Source organism: Somniosus microcephalus, chromosome 25, assembly GCF_052327205.1.
Source record: "Somniosus microcephalus isolate GS21.2 chromosome 25, FLI_Smic_1.0, whole genome shotgun sequence".
Taxonomy (NCBI): Eukaryota; Metazoa; Chordata; class Chondrichthyes; order Squaliformes; family Somniosidae; genus Somniosus; species Somniosus microcephalus.
The window spans coordinates 24,869,545-24,890,676 of NC_141011.1; the positions used below are offsets into that span (position 1 = coordinate 24,869,545).

General features: G+C 51.6%; 1 pseudogene; it reads left to right on the top strand.

Annotated features, from left to right (window-relative positions):
• LOC147100546 (small ribosomal subunit protein eS1 pseudogene) overlaps positions 1–20,695 on the top strand; it is a 43,009-nt pseudogene extending 22,314 nt beyond the window's left edge.
• The last annotated feature ends 437 nt before the right edge of the window (positions 20,696–21,132 follow it).

The following is a 21,132-nucleotide window of genomic DNA, read 5'->3' on the forward strand; positions in this document are numbered from 1 at the left end:
AGTCTCAGTGAAAAAGTAAGGCAGAAAATGAACCAAGGCTGCTTGTAGGCCTTAAATGCAGCTGCATAGATGACGTCATCAGAGGCGAGTTTCAGGACCAAAAGACTCATTGGGCCAGGGGTTCCCACATGCTGCAAGTCAAGTGCCCAATTAGGGCAAAATCGCTAAATTGTCCCGCCTCACATCGGAGATGGGGGCGGGACCTGCTGACCACCTGACCTGCCCCCAATGACAAAATCCAGCCCTCAATGTTGTCAAGGGGAGACTGGATAGGCACTTGAGGTAAATAAACTTGCAAGGCTACGGGGATAGAGCGGGGGAATGGGACTGACTGGATTGCTCTACAGAGAGCTGGCACGGACTCGATGGGCTGAATGGCCTCCTTCTGTGCCGTTATGACTCTATGACCTAATCACTACTTCTTCATAAACCTCCTCTTCCAGTCTACTTTTTAATCTTGATTGTTTCCTGCACTATGGACCTTGGCCCTTCATCCAAATATCTCAACAGCAATAAAAAAGATCACAAAGAGCTGAATTGACCCACTTATTGCAGAGGCTCCCCACAAACCTCAGGATATTGACCTGTATGGTGACCCTGCAGCATTTGGTATTTGTAGTCACTGACTGTCTCTACTTCACCTGTGGATTCGTGCAGTGGAAGTCATATGGGCTCGAATTTCCAAGCCCCGTGGAGGTGTGTTTGGAGGCGGGAGTGGTGGGAAAATTGCAGAGTCGGGGAGCACGAACCCATCCCACCCCCAACCCGCCTCAGGAGGCGGGGACCTGACCTGTGCTGGGAGCCGCCTCCCCGAGGCGGGAAGGGGATTAGTGCCAATTAACTGCCTGTTAACAGGTAGTTAACGGGCAATTTTTTGCCTAATCCCTATTTTTAGCCCTGAAGTGTGGGCTTCCCGACGGCTCCGAACCACACCAAGTTAGCGAGGTGGACCGTCGGTCTGAAGGGGTTGGAGGGGTCGAGATGTCCATTGTGCAGGTGAGTGATGGGTGCATGTGTGCAGAGGTAAGTGTGTGAGATAAGTGTAAAGTGTTTTAATAAGTTTTACTTACCTTTACTTTCTCCTGCAGGCTTCCTTCCTTCAGTTCTCGGGAGTCCCTCAGTTCACTGGCACAGAAAGCAGAATGGCTGCTGAACTGTCAAAATCTGCAGCATTCTGCTTTCTGGTCTGGAGAGATCTCTAACTGAGTCTGGGTAGAAGGACTCAAGTTAGAAGACAGATTGTCTGTTTGACAGCTTCACAGAGCTGTCAAACGCTGATTTTTCATCTGTCAAAAGCTCTTGACAGATGAAATGTCAATCACTGACGTCACCGGTAACCAGGTGTCCCTTAATTGGCCTGCTGAGCCCGCTGGGTGGGTTTAACAAGGTCAATCAAGGGAAAATAGCTTGGGTTGGCCACAACTCGATGGAGGCAGGACTACAATCCAAAAAGTGGAAGTCCCGCCTCCATCACATCCCCATTGACAAAATCCAGCCCTATAAGGTCCAGTGGGATTCTGATTCTGACATGTTGTCAGCTCCTCCGTATGGCAGCGGTTATTGATTCCCCTTTCCTGCAGCCTGTCTAACAAAACATACATGCCTTTACTTCTTGTGGCTTGGCAGACACTGTAACTAAATGAAATATAAACAGAAAATGCTGAAAATACTCAGCAGGTCAGGCAGCATCTGTGAAGGGAGAAACAGAGTTAACGTTTCTGGCCTTTTGTCAGAACTGGAAAATGTTACAGATGCAACAGGTTTTAAGCAAGTACAGGGGCAGGGAAAGGAGGGAGGGGAGGAAAGAACAAAGGGGAAGGTCTGTGATCGGGTGGAGGGCAGGAGCGGTTAAACGAACAGTAGCACCTGCTGTCTGAAAAAATGGGAGCAGTGGGTTATGAACTAAAATTGTTGAACTCAATGTGGTTCACAATTTATATTAACGATTTAAACTTTGGAATCAAAAACGCAATTTCTAAATTTGCGGATGACACCAAATTGGGGGGGTTGATCAATACTGAGGAGGACTGCAACAAATTACAAGAAGACATTAATAAACTTGCAGAATGGGCATATAATTGGCAAATGAAATTCAACACAGATAACTATGAGGTATTACATTTTGTTAAGAAAAATAAGGAGGTCACATATTACTTGGAAAATAAGAATCTAATGGATTACATAGGATTACATAGGATATACAGCAGAGATCTGGGAATACAAATACACAAATCACTAAAAGTAGCGACGCTGGTTAATAAGGCCATAAAAATGCAAACCAAGCACTGGGGTTCATTTCTAGAGGGATAGAATTGAAAAGTAGAGAAGTCATGCTAAACTTACATCGAACCTTGGTTAGACCACACCTGGAGTACTGTGTACGATTCTGGTTGCCATATTATAAAAAGGATATAGAGGTACTGGAGAGGGTTAAAAAAAGATTTACAAGGATGATACCAGAAATGTGAGGTTATACCTATCAGGAAAGGGTGAACAGGCTGAAAAGAGAAGGCTGAGGGGTGGCCTAATAGAGGTCTTTAAAATTATGAAAGGTTTTGATAGAGTAGACAGAGATAGAGGGCTTGAATTTCGCAAGGCCGTGGAGGCGGGAATGGAGGTGTGTGGCGTGTTAAAATTGCAAAAAGTGGCGGGCGGGCCCAACCCCGCCTCCATCCCGCCTCCAAGCAATTTTCAAGAAATCGTGTTTACTGCTGCCGTCTCCGTCCCGCCTCCAAGAGGCGGGATAGGTCCTTAAGGCCCTTTGCAAGCAGTAAATTGCCTCTATTATCCCATTTTGAAAGACCTTGGTGATTTCAACCCTTTTCCAACGTGAAGCACACCTGCTCTGAAACACGAGGTTGAAACCTGGCGGGAGCACAATTGGATTGCTGACTATTAGCTGCAGCTCCACCATTAAATAGGATATTTGATCAGCCATCATTTGCAGGTGGCAGGACATTGTTGTCTCAGGTCTGGGGGAACATTTAGAAGGCATAACCACAGCTGTGGAAGTTTGGAGCCTGACACCCATCTCCAGTGTGACCTCCTGGGAAACCCCTCTCGCCACCTTCACTGAGTGCTTCCTCAACTGAGGCATATACCAAGTAATCCTAAGCCCTCAATGTGAACGTCCCATTAGCGAAATGACACACGCCACAACTGCAGCAGTAGCCATCAGATTTTTTTATTTACAGGAATCATCTGATGGCTTTTTAACATAAAACATCAAATTTCATCCAAGTGATTACCCTTGTGACTATTTGTGCAGTATCTTTCTCTTACGCGTGCTCCTACGTGGTGCTTCCCCTGTGGCTTCAGCAGATGTGGAGGCCCCTTGCTCACTTTCATGCTGCTCCTGTCTCGACAACTTTGGCGGGCGTCCTCTGGGGTTGCGAACCTGTGAGGGCTCACCAAAAGTCTGCTGCTCCTGCGGCTGTGCAGGGGTTGAAACGCCGTTCTCAGTTGGGTGTGGACGCTGGTGGGGCTCTGACCGAGGGCTCTGCAGTGGCATGGAAGTGTGAGCGCTTGGAAAGGAGCCCCCACTTCCTTGATGTCTGCCACCAACTTCCCTCTCATGGATCAGGTCCCCCTCAGCGCTTGCAAGTGGCTTGAGAGTACCTTGCTGCACATCAGGGGGCCCATGGGGACCCATATCTGCACTGGCAGTCCTACTCAGAAAGACTTCCATGAAGGTCTGGTTTCTCTGTTCAATAGATGACCATCGCTCCTCCAGAGATGTCAGTCTATTCAGAACAATCACCATGTTTTCTGCACTCTGGTGACTTATCACCTCCATGGAGGTTGCCATCCTTTCCATGGTGATACGTTGATGCGCCAATGACTCCACAAAGGCTCTGCTCATGTTCGCAATGGACTCCTCCATTCGCTCCACACTCGCAGCGACCCTGGAGACAAAACCTGCCAGAGACTCCTGCATCTGTTCCTGGAGTTCCAGCACCGCTGATCTTGTGGATGGACCCGGAAGCAGAGGGTTGAAATGCAGCTGAGCTGAGCTGGCAGAGTCCTGCGCCCTCCGATGAGGACTCTCCACTGCTGTCCCTGTCTCCACCATCTGCTGATGCTCACTTGTGAGCTGTGATACACCAGGTGACAACACTACTCTATCTCGCGAAGGTCCCACCGAGGTGTAAGTGTCTGCGCTGGTGCTGGGTGCGCTTAATTCTGCTGACGCTGCGCCCTCAGAGGTTGCAGCTTCCTCTGAGGCATCTGGAGGCTCAGGCTGTTCCTCCTGGCTAGTGGGGACGGGTGCTGTCGATGGTCCTGTGGGGGAGTAAAGGAAAGAGTCAGAGATGTGATGCCAAGGTTACATGCAAATTGCATATTGCAGATGATCATAAGTCCATCTGTTAGAGCTTCAGAATCATTATCAGCGACTCATGCAATGTCAATGAGAGAGATGGAAAACGATTCTGTCACCAGACTGCTGTGGTGCACCCGTCTGTCCGTCCCCCACTTGCGCATCGTCCTCCACTCCCACGATCTCCAGGACCGCCTCCTCCCAGGGAGTGAGCTGGGCTACTGAGGGTGGCCCTCCTCCTGTCCTCGCTCTTTCCCTCTTATTGTGTGCTCTCTTTTCCTGCAATGAGGGAGACTAGTGGAGATTGAGTGAGAATGAAGGAGTGAGTGTAGAGAATCCATAGCATAGATGCTTAGAAGGAGACAAAGATGGAGTGAGGCGGCAAGAGCAAGGGCCCTCCCTGTGTGTTGTAAGTTGTTTTCATAGCATCAGAGTGATAGGGAGTGTGAGGGCTGCATAGTCGAATAGTTAGGTGAATGTGACCATAGAGAGAGAGGGAATGGGTAAGGGTGCGTGGATGTCAGTGTCAAGTGGGATGTGGAGGAAGAGATTGCTAAAGCTGAGTGCTGGTGAGGAGAGGCAATGGGGATCAGATTGAGGGTGATGGGAAAGGCATACTCACTTTTCCAATGCGCAGAAGGTCATGAAACCTCTTCCTGCACTGAAGCCAGGTTCTGCGGGTTATCGACAAAGAGATGACCTCCTGGGCCACCTGGATCCACACAGCCTTGGTCTGCTGGGGAGGCTTCTTCCTCCCTGAAGAAGGGAAGAGCACCTCTTTATTGGCTCTTGCTCCCTCCACTAAAGCTTGCAGGGCAACGTCATCAAACCTGGGAGCAGACCTAGGTCTCTCGCTGGCCATTCTGCCTCCAGGTCCCTCTGACATGAAAGGCCAAAAGGTTGGCAGTCTGCAGAAGAAGCAAGGCTTCTTGCAGACCTTAAATGCAGCAGCAATGATGACGTCATCGGAGGCGAGTTTCAGACTGAAAAAACGAATTGGGCCATGGGTTCCCACACGCTGGAACTCAATTGCCCACTTAAGTTAAAATCGCTTCATTCTCCCACATCGATTTAGAATCGGGTGGCTAACACGAAAAGCGGATTACGCGACCCCAGCCCACCCCAGTGTCAAAATCGAGCCCAGAGTGTTTCCACTTGTGGGGACGAGTATAACTAGAGGCCATCGAGATAAGATTGTCAGCAAGAAATCAAATAGGGAATTCAGAAGAAACTTCTTTTCCCAGTGTGGTGGGAATGTGGTGAGAATTTGGAACTCGCTACCACAGGGACTGGTTGAGCCGAATATTATAGATGTATTTAAGGGGAGGCTCGATAAGCTTATGAGGAAGGAGGGAATAGAGTTATGCTGAGAGAGTTAGATGAAGAGGTGTGGAATGAGGCTCGAGTGGAGCATGTACACCAGCACAGACCAGTTGGGCCAAACAGCCTGTTTCCGGGCTGTATATTCTATGTAATTCGACTGGGCAAGGAGAAAGAGATAGAGATAGAACGAGAGAGAGTGAGGATACCAGTCATTCTTTATTTCTGACAAGGTATGTGGATAGTTCCAGGAGCATAGATGTCAACCTATAAAACTCAAAAAAAGCTGACTAACACCTTCAAAAAAACCGGCAACTCAAAAAAAGCAGCATGCAACTGAAAAACAGCCCTGAATAAAGGCCTGTGGCAGAGAACACTGCTTCAACACGACTGATATAAGTTCAATTCCTTTTTATTACCTTGGACTATTGGTGTTTTGGGAATCGCATTAGTTTGTTTTCTGTGAAAAAGATTTATTTGCAGTAGTGGTTTAGACATTTTTGAAGGGGGGCAGGTGAGCTCTGATCAATCAAAATGTATTTCCTGGGTTGAAGCCTTGCTCCTCTCCTTCCAGGAAATGTTGATTTTCTGTCATTTTTAATACATTTTCCAGCATTTTGAAGCCAAAAAACAGTTCATTCTCGAATGTTTAGACGCAGATAAATGTTTGTTTTGGGGCCGTAGTATTTATAAGTTTTGACAGCACTTCCTGTCAATCTTATGAATGGAGCATTCCCTGCTCCGATTGGCTCCCCATGGCCCACGTGATCCCAGGGGACGCTTCGAACTAACTGCGCCCCTGGGATACTCAAGCACTGCGCGCCAGCAGCTGGACCAGGCCCCGGAGCGGAATCCCACGGGGGCTCACAGCTCAACGGCTGGCGCGCTAGGTAAGTGCAGATTGGGGGCTTGCACCCGCGGGAAGCCCCCAACCCGAATTTCTGGGCCAATAAAATAAAACTAGTGATGAGTCATAATTGGCTCCAGATTTTTGCATCATCAGAAGGCAATACTCAGATAGAGACTAGGGCTGGATTTTGATACTGGGGCGGGCTGGGGTCGTGTAATCCGCATTTCGTGTTATCCACCCGATTCTAAATTGATGTGGGAAAATGATGGGATTTTAACTTAAGTGGGCAATTGAGTTCCAACGTGTGGGAACCCATGGCCAATGAGTTTTTCCAGTCTGAAAGTCGCCTCTGATGACGTCATCATTGCTGCTGCAATTAAGGTCTGCAACAAGCCTTGCTTCTTCTGCAGGCTGCCAACCTTTTGGCCTTTGCAGTGAGAGGCACCTGCAGGAAGAATGGCCAGCCAGAGACCTAGGTCTGCACCCTGCTTCGATGACGTTGCCCTGCAGGCTTTAGTTGAGGGAGCAAGAGCACATAAAGAGGTGCTCTTCCCTTCTTCAGGGAGGAAGAAGCCTCCCCAGCAAACCAAGGCTGTGTGGATCCAGGTGGCAGAGGAGGTCAACTCATTATCAGTAACCCGCAGAACCTGGCTTCAGTGCAGGAAGAGATTTCATGACCTTCTGCGCACTGGAAAAGTGAGTATGACTTTCCCATCACCCTCAATCTGATCCCCATTGCCTCTCCTCACCAGCACTCAGCTTTAGCAATCTCTTCCTCCACATCCCACTTGACACTGACATCCATGCACCCTTACCCATTCCCTCTCTCTCTCTATGGTCACATTCACCTAACTATTCGACTATGCAGCCCTCACACTCCCTATCACTCTGATGCTATGAAAACAACTTACAACACGCAGGGAGGGCCCTTGGTCTTGCCACCTCACTCCATCTATGTCTCCTTCTAAGCATCTATGCTGTCGATTCTCTACACTCACTCCTTCATTCTCACTCAACCTCCACTTGTCTCCCTCATTGCAGGAAAAGAGTACTCACAATAAGAGGGAAAGAGCGAGGACAGGAGGAGGGCCGCCATCAGTAGCCCAGCTCACCCCCTGGCAGGAGGCGGTCCTGGAGGTCGTGGGAGTGGAGGACGATGCGCAAGTGGGGGACGGACAGATGGGTGCACCACAGCAAGCTGGTGACAGAATAGTTTTCCATCTCTCTCATTGACATTGCATGAGTCGCTGATAATGATTCTGAAGCTCTAACAGATGGACTTATGATCATCTGCAATATGCAATGCGCATGTAACCTTGGCATCACATCTCTGACTCTTTCCTTTACTCCCCCACAGGACGATCGCAAGCACCCATCCCCACTAGCCAGGAGGAACAGCCTGAGCCTCCAGATGCCTCAGAGGAAGCTGCAACCTCTGAGGGCGCAGCGTCAGCAGAATTAAGCGCACCCTGCACCAGCGCAGACACTCACACCTTGGTGGGACCTTCGGGACAGTAGAGTTGTCACCTGGTGTATCATAGCTCACAAGTGAGCATCAGCAGATGGTGGAGACAGGGACAGCAGTGGAGAGTCCTAGTCGGAAGGCGCAGGACTCTCCCAGCTCGGCTCAGCTGCATGTCGACCCTCTGCCTCTGGGTCCATCCACAAGATCAGCGGTGCTGGAACTCCAGGAACAGATGCAGGAGTCTCTGGCAGGTTTTATCTCCAGGGTCGCTGCGAGTGTGGAGTGAATGGAGGAGTCCATTGCGAACATGAGCAGAGTCTTTGTGGAGTCATTGGCACATGAACGCATCACCATGGACAGGATGGCAACCTCCGTGGAGGTGATAAGTCGCCAGAGTGCAGAAAACATGGTGAGTGTTCTGAATAGAATGACATCTCTGGAGGAGCGATGGTCATCTATTGAACAGAGAAACCAGACCTTCATGGAAGTCCTTCCGAGTAGGACAGCCAGTGCAGATACGGGTCCCCATGGCCCCCCTGATATGCAGCAAGGTGCTCTCAAGCCACTTGCAAGTGCTGAGGGGGACCTGACCCATGAGAGGGAAGTTGGTGACAGACATCAAGGAAGTGGGGGCTCCTCTCCAAGCGCTCACACTTCCATGCCACTGCAGAGCCCTCGGTCAGAGCCCCACCAGAGTCCACACCCAACTGAGATCGGCGTCTCAACCCCTGCACAGCCGCAGGAGCAGCAGACTGTTGACGAGCCCTCACAGGCTCGCAACCCCAGAGGACGTCCGCCAAAGGTGTCGAGACAGGAGTAGCAAGAAACTGAGCAAGGGGCCTCCACATCTGCTGAAGCCACAGGGGAAGCACCACATAGGAGCACGCGTAAGAGAAAGATACTGCACAAATAGTCACAAGGGTAGTCACTTGGATGAAATTTGATGTTTTATATTAAAAAGCCATCAGATGATTCCTGTAAATAAAAAAATCTGATGGCTACTGCTGCAGTTGTGGCGTGTGTCATTTCGCGAATGGGACTTCCACATTGAGGGCTTAGGATTACTTGCAATTGTTAGTATGGTGGTCAGAGTGCTAGGTATCCGCTGGTTCTTGGCCATTGTCGATGCTCAGGTAAGAAGCTGCGAGGCAAAAGTGCTTGATTGGCTAGGCTAAGCAAATCTGGCCAAGATGAGTGCGTTCCTTGCATCCCGGGCAGCAATGTGGTCGTGTGTGTGGTAAATCACTGTCGTTCACTGTGTTCACTATTTTTGTTGTTGTTGTTGTTGTCGTTCACTCTTGTTTCACTGTTATGTCTGACTATGCCTCAGCTGATTCCGCCCTTGGCTACCTGGTATAAGGACGGCTGCACGGCAGCTCTCTGCCATTTGGTCGTCCACTAGAGGCATAGTCCTGATCTGTTTGTAGTTGCATTCAGTAGTTAATAAAAGCCTGTTGTTCTGAACTCTGCTCAGCCTCTTATTAGAATCGATAGCGCATCAATTTTATTAACTACTGAAAAAAAAAAAAATAACGATGCTGCAGATACTTAAGATCAAGTGCCTGGAACTCGACCCGCAAGAACCGGACTCGCCTGCTAAGTTCTCACACTGGTTGAACTGTTTTGAGTCTTTTCTGGCTGCATCCGGCGAGACCGTCGCCACCGACGCTGACAAGCTCAGGGTGCTGAATTCGAAAGTAAACCACCGAGCTTTTGCCCTTATCCGGGACGCTACGAGCTACCAGGGGGCTATCGACATTTTAAAGGAACAATATGCACGCCCGGTCAACTATGTTTACGCAAGACATCTCCTGGGGTCCCGCAAACAACAGCCCGGGGAACCCACAGAAGCATACATACGGGCGCTGAAGGAACTCGGCCGAGCCTGCGAATGCAAGAAAGTATCAGCCACGGAACATACGGAGGCGCTCATCCGGGACGCCCTCGTTGCAGGCCTCAGGTCCACTCACACACGGCAGCGACTGCTGGAAAGTAGCGAGCTCGACCTGAAGAAGGCGATTTCACTCACCCTTTCGTTGGACGTAGCCCATCGGAACATGGAGGCCTACTCCCCGGACCGCGCGGCCGCGTCGTGGATGTCGCGGCCGCTGCCATCTTGGGACGTGGCGCCGCCCCGGGCCCCGGCCCCAACTGCTGCAGCGATGTCCCGCCCGAGCCAGAAATGTTATTTCTGTGGCCAAACCAAACACCCCAGGGCGCGCTGCCCGGCGAAAAACGCTGTCTGCTCTGCCTGCGGTAAGAAGAGACACTACGCCGGCGTCTGCAGAAGTCAGAAGACCCCTACCTTCAGCAGCGCCGCTTGCGATTCGTGGGAGCGGCCATCTTGCCTTCCTCCAGCCTCGTGGGGATCGGGATCGTCATGGGCGCCGCCATTTTGTCCTTCTTCTCCGACTCCGCCATTTTGTCCGCCATTTTGCCAACGGGCCCCCGACTCACCCACCGCCTCACTGGGGTTTTACAGCGACGCTCCCGACTCCACAGCGGCCTCCATTACGCTGGATCAATCCAGACCCCATCAGCTAGCCAGGTCCACGATGGACATCCAGGTAAATGGCCGCGCCACAACTTGCCTTTTTGATTCCGGGAGCACGGAGAGCTTCATACACCCTGATACGGTACGGCATTATTCCCTCTCGGTCCTGCCAGCGCGCCATCGGATCTCCATGGCCTCAAAATCTCACTCAGCAGACGTCGGCGGCTACTGCGTAGTGACCCTTTCGGTGAGGGGCTCCGTTTATAAAAATGTAAAGCTCTTCGTCCTGCCACATCTCTGCGCTGCCGTTCTGCTGGGGTTGGACTTTCATTGTCACTTTAAGAGTGTCACCTTGACATACGGTGGACCTTTTCCCCCACTCACTGTCTGCAACCAGCAGTTTTTAAATTGCCCACCGCGCCCCACCTGTAGTCTCTCCACCCTCAAAATCACCCCCCCCCCTGTTCGCTAACCTCACCCGCGACTGCAAGCCTATCGCCACAAAGAGCAGGCGATGCAGCACCGGGGACAGATCCTTTATAAGATCTGAGGTGACGCGGCTCCTGAAGGAGGGGATTATTGAGGGTAGTACCAGCCCCTGGCGAGCTCAGGTGGTAGTCGTTAAGACCGGCAACAAGCAGCGCCTGGTCATCGACTACAGCCAGACAATCAACAAGTACACCCAGTTGGACGCATACCCTCTCCCCCGCATAGCCGACATGGTTAATAAGATAGCGCAATATCGTGTTTTCTCGACCATTGACCTCAAGGCAGCATACCACCAAATCCCTATCCGCCCTGAGGACCGCCAGTACACAGCTTTCGAGGCAAACGGCCGTCTTTTTCACTTCCTCAGGGTTCCTTTCGGCGTCACCAACGGTGTCTCCGTCTTCCAGAGGGAGATGGACCGGATGGTCGACGAGAATGCGTTACAGGCCACGTTTCCCTACCTGGACAACGTGACCATCTGCAGCCATGACCTGCAGGACCATGACGCCAACCTTGATAAGTTCCTTCGCACGGCCCAACTCCTAAACCTCACGTACAACAAGGAAAAGTGCATATTCCGCACAACCCGCCTCGCTATCCTTGGCTGCGTGGTGGAACACGGAGTCATTGGTCCTGACCCTGACCGGATGCGCCCCCTGATGGAACTTCCCCTGCTCCACTGTCTCAAGGCCCTCAAAAGGTGCCTGGGCTTCTTTTCCTATTACGCCTAGTGGGTCCCTCATTATGCGGACAAAGCCCGTCCACTTATCAAGTCCACTTCCTTTCTCCTGACGGCGGAGGCCCGCTCAGCCTTTCACCGTATAAAAGATGACATTGCCAAGGCCACCATGCACTCGGTGGACGAGTCCATCCCCTTCCAGGTGGAGAGCGATGCATCCGACTTTGCCCTGGCCGCTACCCTTAACCAGGCGGGAAGACCCGTGGCCTTCTTTTCACGAACCCTCCAGGGCTCCGAACTCAGACACTCCTCTGTGGAAAAGGAGGCCCAGGCCATTGTGGAGGCGGTGCACCACTGGCGGCACTACCTGGCTGGAAAACGATTTACCCTGCTTACTGACCAGCATTCAGTCGCTTTCATGTTCAATAATAAGCAGAGGGGCAAAATCAAAAATGACAAGATTTTGAGGTGGAGAATTGAACTTTCCACCTACAATTACGACATCTTGTACCGGCCCGGGAAACTCAACGAACCCTCAGATGCTCTATCGCGAGGCACATGCGCCAACGCGCAGATCGATAGACTACGGGGCCTCCACAACGACCTCTGCCACCCGGGGGTCACCAGGTTCTTCCACTTCATCAAGGCCCGCAACCTGCCTTACTCCATCGAGGAGGTCAGGACCATGACCAGGAGCTGCCCAGTCTGTGCAGAGTGCAAGCCGCGCTTCTATATGCCTGACAGAGCAAACCTGATCAAGGCCACCCGCCCCTTTGAGCGCCTGAGTGTCGACTTTAAAGGGCCCCTCCCCTCCTCTGACCATAATGTGTACTTCCTCAACATAGTTGATGAGTACTCCCGTTTCCCTTTCGCCATCCCCTGCCCGGACATGACCACCGCTACGGTCATTAAATGCCTGCACAACCTCTTTGCTTTGTTCGGTTTTCCCAGCTATATTCATAGCGACCGGGGCTCGTCCTTCATGAGCGATGAACTCCGTCAGTACCTGCTCATGAGAGGTATTGCCTCAAGCCGGACCACCAGCTACAACCCCTGGGGGAACGGACAGGTTGAAAGAGAGAACGCGACGGTCTGGAAGGCGGCCCTCCTAGCCTTAAAATCTAGGGGCCTTCCGACCTCCCGTTGGCAGGATGTCCTACCTGATGCACTCCACTCCATCCGGTCACTGCTGTGTACTGCCACCAACGCCACCCCCATGAGCGAATGTTCATTTTTCCCCGGAGGTCCACATCCGGTACCTCACTACCACACTTGCTGACGTCCCCAGGGCCCGTCCTGCTGAGGAAGCATGTAAGGTCCCACAAAACGGCTCCCCTGGTAGAGAAGGTTCACCTCCTCCATGCCAACCCCCAGTACGCCTACGTGGCATACTCGGACGGGCGGGAGGATACAGTCTCCATTAGAGATCTGGCACCCTCGGGGTCCACTGACCCGTCACCATTGCCCTCCACCACGACCCCCTTCGACACGGCCCAAAATTCAGTAGACCCAATTCTCACCCCTGTCCATTCCACCCCAGTAGACGGCATGCCGCGACCCCAGGACCCGCCGGAGTCCACTCGCCCACCCAACACCAAAGAGGACGATACGCCGGTGCTCGATCCCATTCAAGACGCGTCGTTGGAAGCTGTAACATCTCAACCGTCGCCACGAAGATCTCGACGGCAAACGAGGCCGCCCGACAGACTCACCTACTCGAACTTTTGATACACTTCACCCCGCCGGACTTAATTTTAAACGAGGGGTGAATGTGGTAAACCACTGTCGTTCACTGTGTTCACTATTGTTGTTGTTGTTGTTGTTGTTGTCGTTCACTCTTGTTTCACTGTTATACCTGACTATGCCTCAGCTTACTCCGCCCTTGGCTACCTGGTATAAGGACGGCTGCACGGCAGCTCTCTGCCACTCGGTCGTCCACTAGAGGCATAGTCCTGATCTGTTTGTAGTTGCATTCAGTAGTTAATAAAAGCCTGTTGTTCTGAACTCTACTCAGCCTCTTATTAGAATCGATAGCGCATCAGTGTGCTGGCGCCTTCTGGCCTGTGCAGCTTCAAGTGGGTGAGCAGCAGCTTGGTGCTCCTGTTGTTGCTGCTGTTGGTGCTGCTGCTGTTGTTCCTGGTTCTGCTGGTGCCGCGGCTGGTCTTCGTCCTCATCTGATGTCCAGGAGGAAAGGAAATGAATGGCTCCCATGCTTCTGGTATATGCCTCAGTTGAGGAGGCGCTCAGTGAAGGTGGCGAGAGGGGTTTCCCAGGAGGTCACACTGGAGATGGGTGTCAGGCTCCAAACTTCCACAGCTGTGGTTATTGATGTGCCTCAATGAATCCGAGACCCAACGTTAACGGAGCAAAGCAAGGCTTTTATTAACTCAGAAAGTAATACACAGTGGAGAAGTGTCTCTCATCCAGAGATCTGCTGTACTGCCTGTGAGACACGCTGGGGCCTGCTTAAGTAGGGGCCAGGTATGGGCGGAGCCCTACACACAATACAATACAGGTAAGGAAGTGGAACTGAAACTAAACTCCCCTGCTTGTCACAGCCACAGGCACAATCAAACACAGAGAATACAGCGTGCCTGATGAATGGCATATTTCATCACATTCACCTCTTCTACAGATTTAGTCTGTTCGGGGGTTTGGTAGTCCTCTGTGACCGACGTAGCTGTTGTGGTGCCGCGGGTGTCGGCTGGGTGTCCCCGGTGGCCTCCTGGGTCTCTGCCGGGGGTGCCACCAGGGTTGTTGAAAGGGTAGTTGGTGGGGGCACCGTTGGTCTATGTTCTTCCGGGGGTGATGAAAGAATAGTGGGTGGGTAAGAGTTGCTGTGATCGTTGTTGCTGTTGTTGTCGTGGTTGTTGTCGTTACCGGCTGGGGCGACGTCTTTTATGGACACGGTGTCCTCCCTTCCATCGGCGTGCCGGACATACGCGTATTGGGGGTTGGCGTGGAGTAGGTGCACTGACTCCATGAGAGGGTCCGTCTTGTGGCCCCTCACATGCCTTCGTACAAATACCGGACCTGGGGTGGAGAGCCATGACGGCATGGATACGCCTGAGGTGGATCTCCGGGGAGAGACAAACATTCGTTCATGAGGCGTGGCATTAGTGGCAGTACACAATAGCGACCGTATCGAATGGAGCACATCTGGGAGGACTTCCTGCCAGCGGGAGGTAGGGAGGCCCTTGGTCCTTAGAGCTAGAGTGACTACTTTCCATACTGTCCCGTTCTCTTGCTCCACCTGACCATTACCCTGGGGGTTGTAGCTGGTGGTACGGCTCATGGCGATCCCCCTGGGCAGCATGTACTGGCGTAGCTCTTCACTCATGAAGGACGCCCCCCTATCCATATGGATGTAGCTCGGCATACCGAACAGGCAGAACAGGCTGTTGAGGCATTTAATGACCGTGGCGCTGGTCATGTCTGGGCAGGGGAAGGCGAATGGGAAACGGGAGTATTCGTCCACAATGTTCAGGAAGTAAACATTGCGGTCGACTGACGGGAGGGGGCCCTTGAAATCTAAGCTGAGCCGCTCAAAGGGCCGTGTAGCTTTGATTAAGTGGGCTCTATCTGGGCGGTAGAACCGAGGCTTGCACTCAGCGCAAGTGCGGCAGTTCCTGGTCAGAGACCGAACTTCCTCAATCAAGTAGGGTAAGTTGCGGGACTTTATGAAGTGGAACAGCCGTGTGACCCCTGGGTGGCAGAGGTCGTTGTGGAGGGTCTGTAGCCGATCCCCGGTGGCGCTGGCACACATCCCTCGTGAGAGGGAGTCGGGGGATTCGTTAAGGGCCCCTGGCCGGTAACTGATGTCATACCCGAAGGTGGAGAGCTCGATCCGCCACCTGAGAATCTTATCATTTTTAATCTTCCCCTTCTGTTTATTATTAAACATAAACGCTACCGACCGCTGGTCGGTAAGTAGGGTGAAGCGTTTGCTGGCTAGGTAGTGGCGCCAGTGGCGCACTGCCTCCACGATGGCTTGGGCCTCCTTTTCCACGGAGGAGTGTCTGATCTCGGGCCCTTGGAGGGTCCTCGAGAAGAAAGCTACGGGCCGCCCCGCCTGGTTGAGGGTGGCCGCCAAGGCAAAGTCAGACGCATCACTTTCCACTTGAAAAGGAGTGTTCTCGTCCACTGCCTGTAGCGTGGCCTGCTCAATATCCCGCTTAATGCTTTTGAAGGTGGCGTGGGCCTCAGCAGAGAGCGGAAAAGAGGATGCTTTCAAGAGGGGGCGGGCTTTGTCGGAGTAGTTGGGGACCCATTGGGCATAATAAGAAAATAACCCCAGGCACCTTTTCAGGGCTTTGGGAGTGTTGGGCAGGGGCAGCTCCCATAGGGGGCGCAATCGGTCGGGGTCTGGTCCGATTTCCCCATTCTCCACCACGCTGCCTAGTATGCAGAGGCGCGTGGTGTTGAAAACGCACTTGTCCTCGTTGTAAGTGAGGTTGAGTTTTTGTGCGGTTTTCAGGAACCTCTCGAGGTTCGAGTCGTGATCCTGCTGGTTGTGACTGCAGATGGTGTCGTTGTCGAGGTAGGGGAAGGTTGCCCGCAAGTGGTGGTCATCGACCATGCGGTCCATCTCCCTCTGGAAGACCGAGACCCCATTCGTCACCCCAAAGGGGACTCTGAGGAATTGGTAGAGGCGTCCGTTTGCCTCGAAGGCGGTGTACGGGCGGTCCTCTGGTCTGATAGGGAGCTGGTGGTACGCTGACTTGAGGTCGATGGTGGAGAACACCCGGTATTGGGCAATTTGGTTCACCATTTCTGATATGCGGGGTAACGGGTAGGCGTCTAGTTGGGTGTACATGTTGATCGTTTGGCTATAGTCGATCACCATCCGTTTCTTCTCGCTACCCCTCACCACCACCACTTGGGTGCGCCACGGGCTGTTGCTGCGTTCAATAACGCGCTCCCTCAGCAGCCTGTCCACCTCGGTCGCGATAAACCACCTGTCCTCCCAGCTGTACCTCCTGCTTTTGGTCGCTATTGGCCGGCAGTTGGGAGTAAGGTTCGCAAATAGCGAAGGCGGCTTTACCTTCAGGGTAGCCAGACCGCACACTGTGAGGGGCGGCTGGGACCCACCGTAATTGAGCGTGATGCTTTGGTGGTGGCACTGGAAGTCCAGGCCCAAGATCACGCTCGCACATAGACTCTTCATGATTAGTAATTTAAAATTATCGTATACAGTTCCGTTAACGGACAATTGTACCGCGCCGTAACCCATAATGGTCGATGTCTGGGTTTTATCAGCCATAGAGATGGTGCCCCGAGCAGGGACCACCGTTAGAGAGAGTTGTTGTACTAGTCCAGGGTGAATAAAACTCTCCGTGCTTCCACTGTCAATTAAACATTTAACCCCGCACCCATTTACCTCGATGTCCACCATTGATTTGGATAGCGGGTGCGATCTGGTCTGGTCCACTGTGACCGATGCCACTGTAGGGCCCTGATCGAGACAAGATGGCGTCCACGCTGTCTGCTCACAAGATGGCGGACCCCACGAGGTCGGGCAAGATGGCGTCCAAGATGGCTGCTCCCACGGCGCACACGCGGCGGTGGCGGGTTTTCCAGCGGGGTTCCCTCTGCACACCTTCCCGAAGTGCCCCTTCTTACCGCACTTAAAGCAGGTGGTGCCTTTCACTGGGCACAGGTTTCTGGTGTGCTTCGGCTGCCCGCAGAAGTAGCAGTTGGGGCCCCGACGCGTCACGGCTGTCGTAGGGCTTCTGGGGGGAGAGCGGGGCCCCGACGGTGTCGGGCTGCCGGGCGGGGAAGATGCCTTCCAAGATGGCGGCACCCTTGGTGCACACGTGGCGGCGTGGGCGGCGCGGGCTGAAGAGTAGGTGTCCGAGTTTCTCTGGGCCACATCCAGCGATCGCGCTGTGTCCACAGCCTGTTTCAGGTCCAATCCCGTTTTTTCCAGTAGTCTCTGCCGGATGTAAGTGGAGCTGAGGCCTGTGATAAAGGCATCACGAACAAGCTCGTCAGTGTACACTGCGGCTTTTACATCTTGGCACTTGCAGTCTTTGCCAAGCGTTTTCAGGGTGACTAGGAACTCATCCAGCGATTCCCCAGGTCGCTGTGTGCGAGCCGCGAGCAGATGCCTAGCGTACACCTCGTTCGTAGGCTGCTGGTAATGCGCCTTTAGGATGTCGCAGGCGGCCGGGTACATGTCGGCGTCTTGGATGAGGGGGTAAACCTGGTGGCTTACCCAATTCCGCAGGATTCCGAGTTTCATACTTTCAGCGTCCGTAGCGTCTGTGATGGCTGTGGAATTGTCCAGGAAGAATTCCATACACTTAAACCAGTGTCCGAATCGTGCCGATGCGTCCGAAGCATACGGGTCCAAATCCAAACGTTCGGGTTTCAAGAGTTGATCCATTGCGTTGAAAATTGAGTTAATAAAATTGATGTGCCTCAATGAATCCGAGACCCAACGTTAACAGAGCAAAGCAAGGCTTTTATTAACTCAGAAAGTAATACACAGTGGAGAAGTGTCTCTCATCCAGAGATCTGCTGTACTGCCTGTGAGACACGCTGGGGCCTGGTTAAGTAGGGGCCAGGTATGGGCGGAGCCCTACACACAATACAATACAGGTAAGGAAGTGGAACTGAAACTAAACTCCCCTGCTTGTCACAGTCACAGGCACAATCAAACACAGAGAATACAGCGTGCCTGATGAATGGCATATTTCATCACAGTTATGCCTTCTAAAAGTTCCCCCAGACCTGAGACTACAAAGTCCTGCCACCTGCAAATGATGGCTGATCAAATCTCCTCTTTAATGGTTGAGCTGCAGCTGATAGTCAGCAATCCAATTGTGCTCCCACCAGGTTTCACCGTCGTGTTTCAGAACAGGCGTGCTTCACGTGGGAAAAGGGTTAAAATCGCAAAGGCCTTTCAAAATGGGATAATGGAGGCAATTTAGTGCTTGTTAAGGGCCTTAACCGCCTATCCCGCCTCTTAGAGGCGGGACGGAGACGGGACCATTCGACACGATTTAATGAAAATTGCGTGGAGGCGGGATGGAGGCGGGGTTGGGCCCGCCCGCCAGTTTTTGCAATTTTAACCCCCCACACGCCTCCAATCCTGCCTCCATGGCCCAATGAAAATCGAGCCCTACATGTATGCAAATGTCACAGCTCAGTGAGATAATGATGCAAACAATAATGAACTAAAAGCTTACTTACAACATCATAAAATTATTGAAGCAGAATAGGGAACATTCTAATAGAAAAAAGCATTGATGTAAAGAAAATAATATCTTGCGTTTCTGCGATGCTCATCAAGTGCAGGAATATGCTGCATTGCATTTAAATTAAGATGGAAAAACATAGCAATTAGTGAATAAATAATGGCATGGGAGAACCAAGTAAACATTTAAGCATTTTTACTCTCCCACTTTCAACCACCCTTTAACTCTGCCATCTCTCGACGCGGTAGCCCATTCACTACCTCCTCCTTCACTGCTATCCCATCCCCTTCCCCATCCATTTCCCCTTCTCCCTCTCTTCCCATCCAATTCCTTCCTTGCCCTGAATTCTACCCTTCCCTGCATTCTCCCACTCTACTTAGTATCAATTTTCCCCAGCCTTCTCCTACCTGAGTCCAGTGACTAAGGTCCTGCCCCTTCCCTGTGCCACGTCCAGCGCTAATGCCCCAGATTGCTGCCCCTGTACAATGGAGGCACGAGCTCTCAGTCTCGCGAGAGTTACTGCCTCCAACATACAGTGGTGGAAATTGAGGCCATCTGTGCTGGGAATGCATGAAGAGGAGGAGCAGGGGCCTGTCGAATGCATTAGCCACTGGATGTGGGAAGAGCTGGGTGGGTGGGGCGAGGAGTGATAATTCCACTGATTTCTAGGCACAAGCACGAACTGTGCAAACTGAGGCTCAAAAAGCTGACTGTTAGTGTGGAAAGCAGAGAGTTAGCATTTATGCTTCGGCTGTGTTTATTATTGAATAATTTCCAAACGTCCATCCAGGATCTTCTGCTTTCAGCAATCAAGTTGAATCACTCACTCACTGCCTCCTATGTCAAAAATGGCTGCCCGCTTCATCAGAAGCTTATGTACAATAAAATACATTTGCTATTTGTGGATCTAGACTTCCTTAGACTTTTCCGTTGATCAGTGAGTTTATACAATTGTAATATGTCCGTATTATCAGGTGAAACCTTATAGGGGACCAAGGACTTAATTTTTGGTTTGTTAAGCTAATTAATCCAATTATTGCAAGGTGTTCTTATTTTGTCATTTAAAATTGCCCTTAATGATGAATTACACTGCGGATACTGACAATACTACTCTGACAGACCAGCTGTTAATAATGGACTATTATATGCAGAGCAACATAGCACTCGGGTAAAAACAAGAGACTGACTAAAGGAAGGAGAAAAGAGGACATGAAGATGATCGTTGACTGTTGGGCCATGTTTAACATTGGGAACATGTGCAACATTTTGGTGACCAGAACCCAGAAGGCTTGAAAGGCCATGGTTTTGAGGTGAGTCTTGCTGATTTGCAGAACGATGAAGTGGCCTTCCCCAAATTCAAGCTGATTGAGAAAGACTTTCAGGCCAAGAACTGTCTGACCAACTCTCATGGCATGGATTCAACGTGTAATGAGCTGTCATCAAAAATGGCAGATCATGAGTGAAGCCCATATCGATGTCAAAACCACCTGCTGCTCCTCTTCTGTGTAGGCTTCACCAAGAAGCGCAGCAACCAGAATCGTAAAACCTTCTACACTTAGCACCAGTAGGTCTGCATAATCTACAAGGTGATGGTAGAAATTATAACTCAGAAGTGCAAACTAATGACCTAAGGTTATCAACAAATTGATCCCAGGCAGTATTGCTAATGACATAGAGAAGGCTTGCCGACCCACCTACTCTCTACATGATGCTGTGTTCACAAGGTCAAGATGCTAAAGAAGCCCAAGTTTGAATTGAGTAAACTGACAGAGCTGCTTGGTGAAGGAGAAACTGGCTCAAGCAAACCACCTAATGAAGAGCCGTGCTAAAGTAGATAGAGCTGTTGCATATGAACCTCCTGTCCAAGAAACTATTTAACAAAAACTCTTTGCGTCCTAGCCTCGTGCCTCATTTTCTTCTGTCTGCACCCGCGGGGCACCTCAAGATAGCTGGCAGGAGGGTTTGTGCCACGACCCTCCACAGTCTGGGGTGTTGGAAGCACCCAGGAGCAGGAAGACAGCATTTCAGTAATTTCCTCCCCAGAAGAATCTTCGCGCCTTCGGGGCCTTCTGGTTGTTCCTGGACAGTAGCAGCAAGATGGCCCCAATGCTGGCAGCCAGGAGCTTCTCAGGCCTGCAGCTATGCTCCTGTTTCTACCCCCTGATCCCAGCGCTAGTCCCTACCAGGGAGTGGGCCTGTGCCAGAAAGGTATCACACACACAGACCTCAAGACCGGCACGGACTTGATGGGCCGAATGGCCTCCTTCTGTGCCATTATGGGCTGGATTTTGATACTGGAGGTGTGTAGGAGGAGG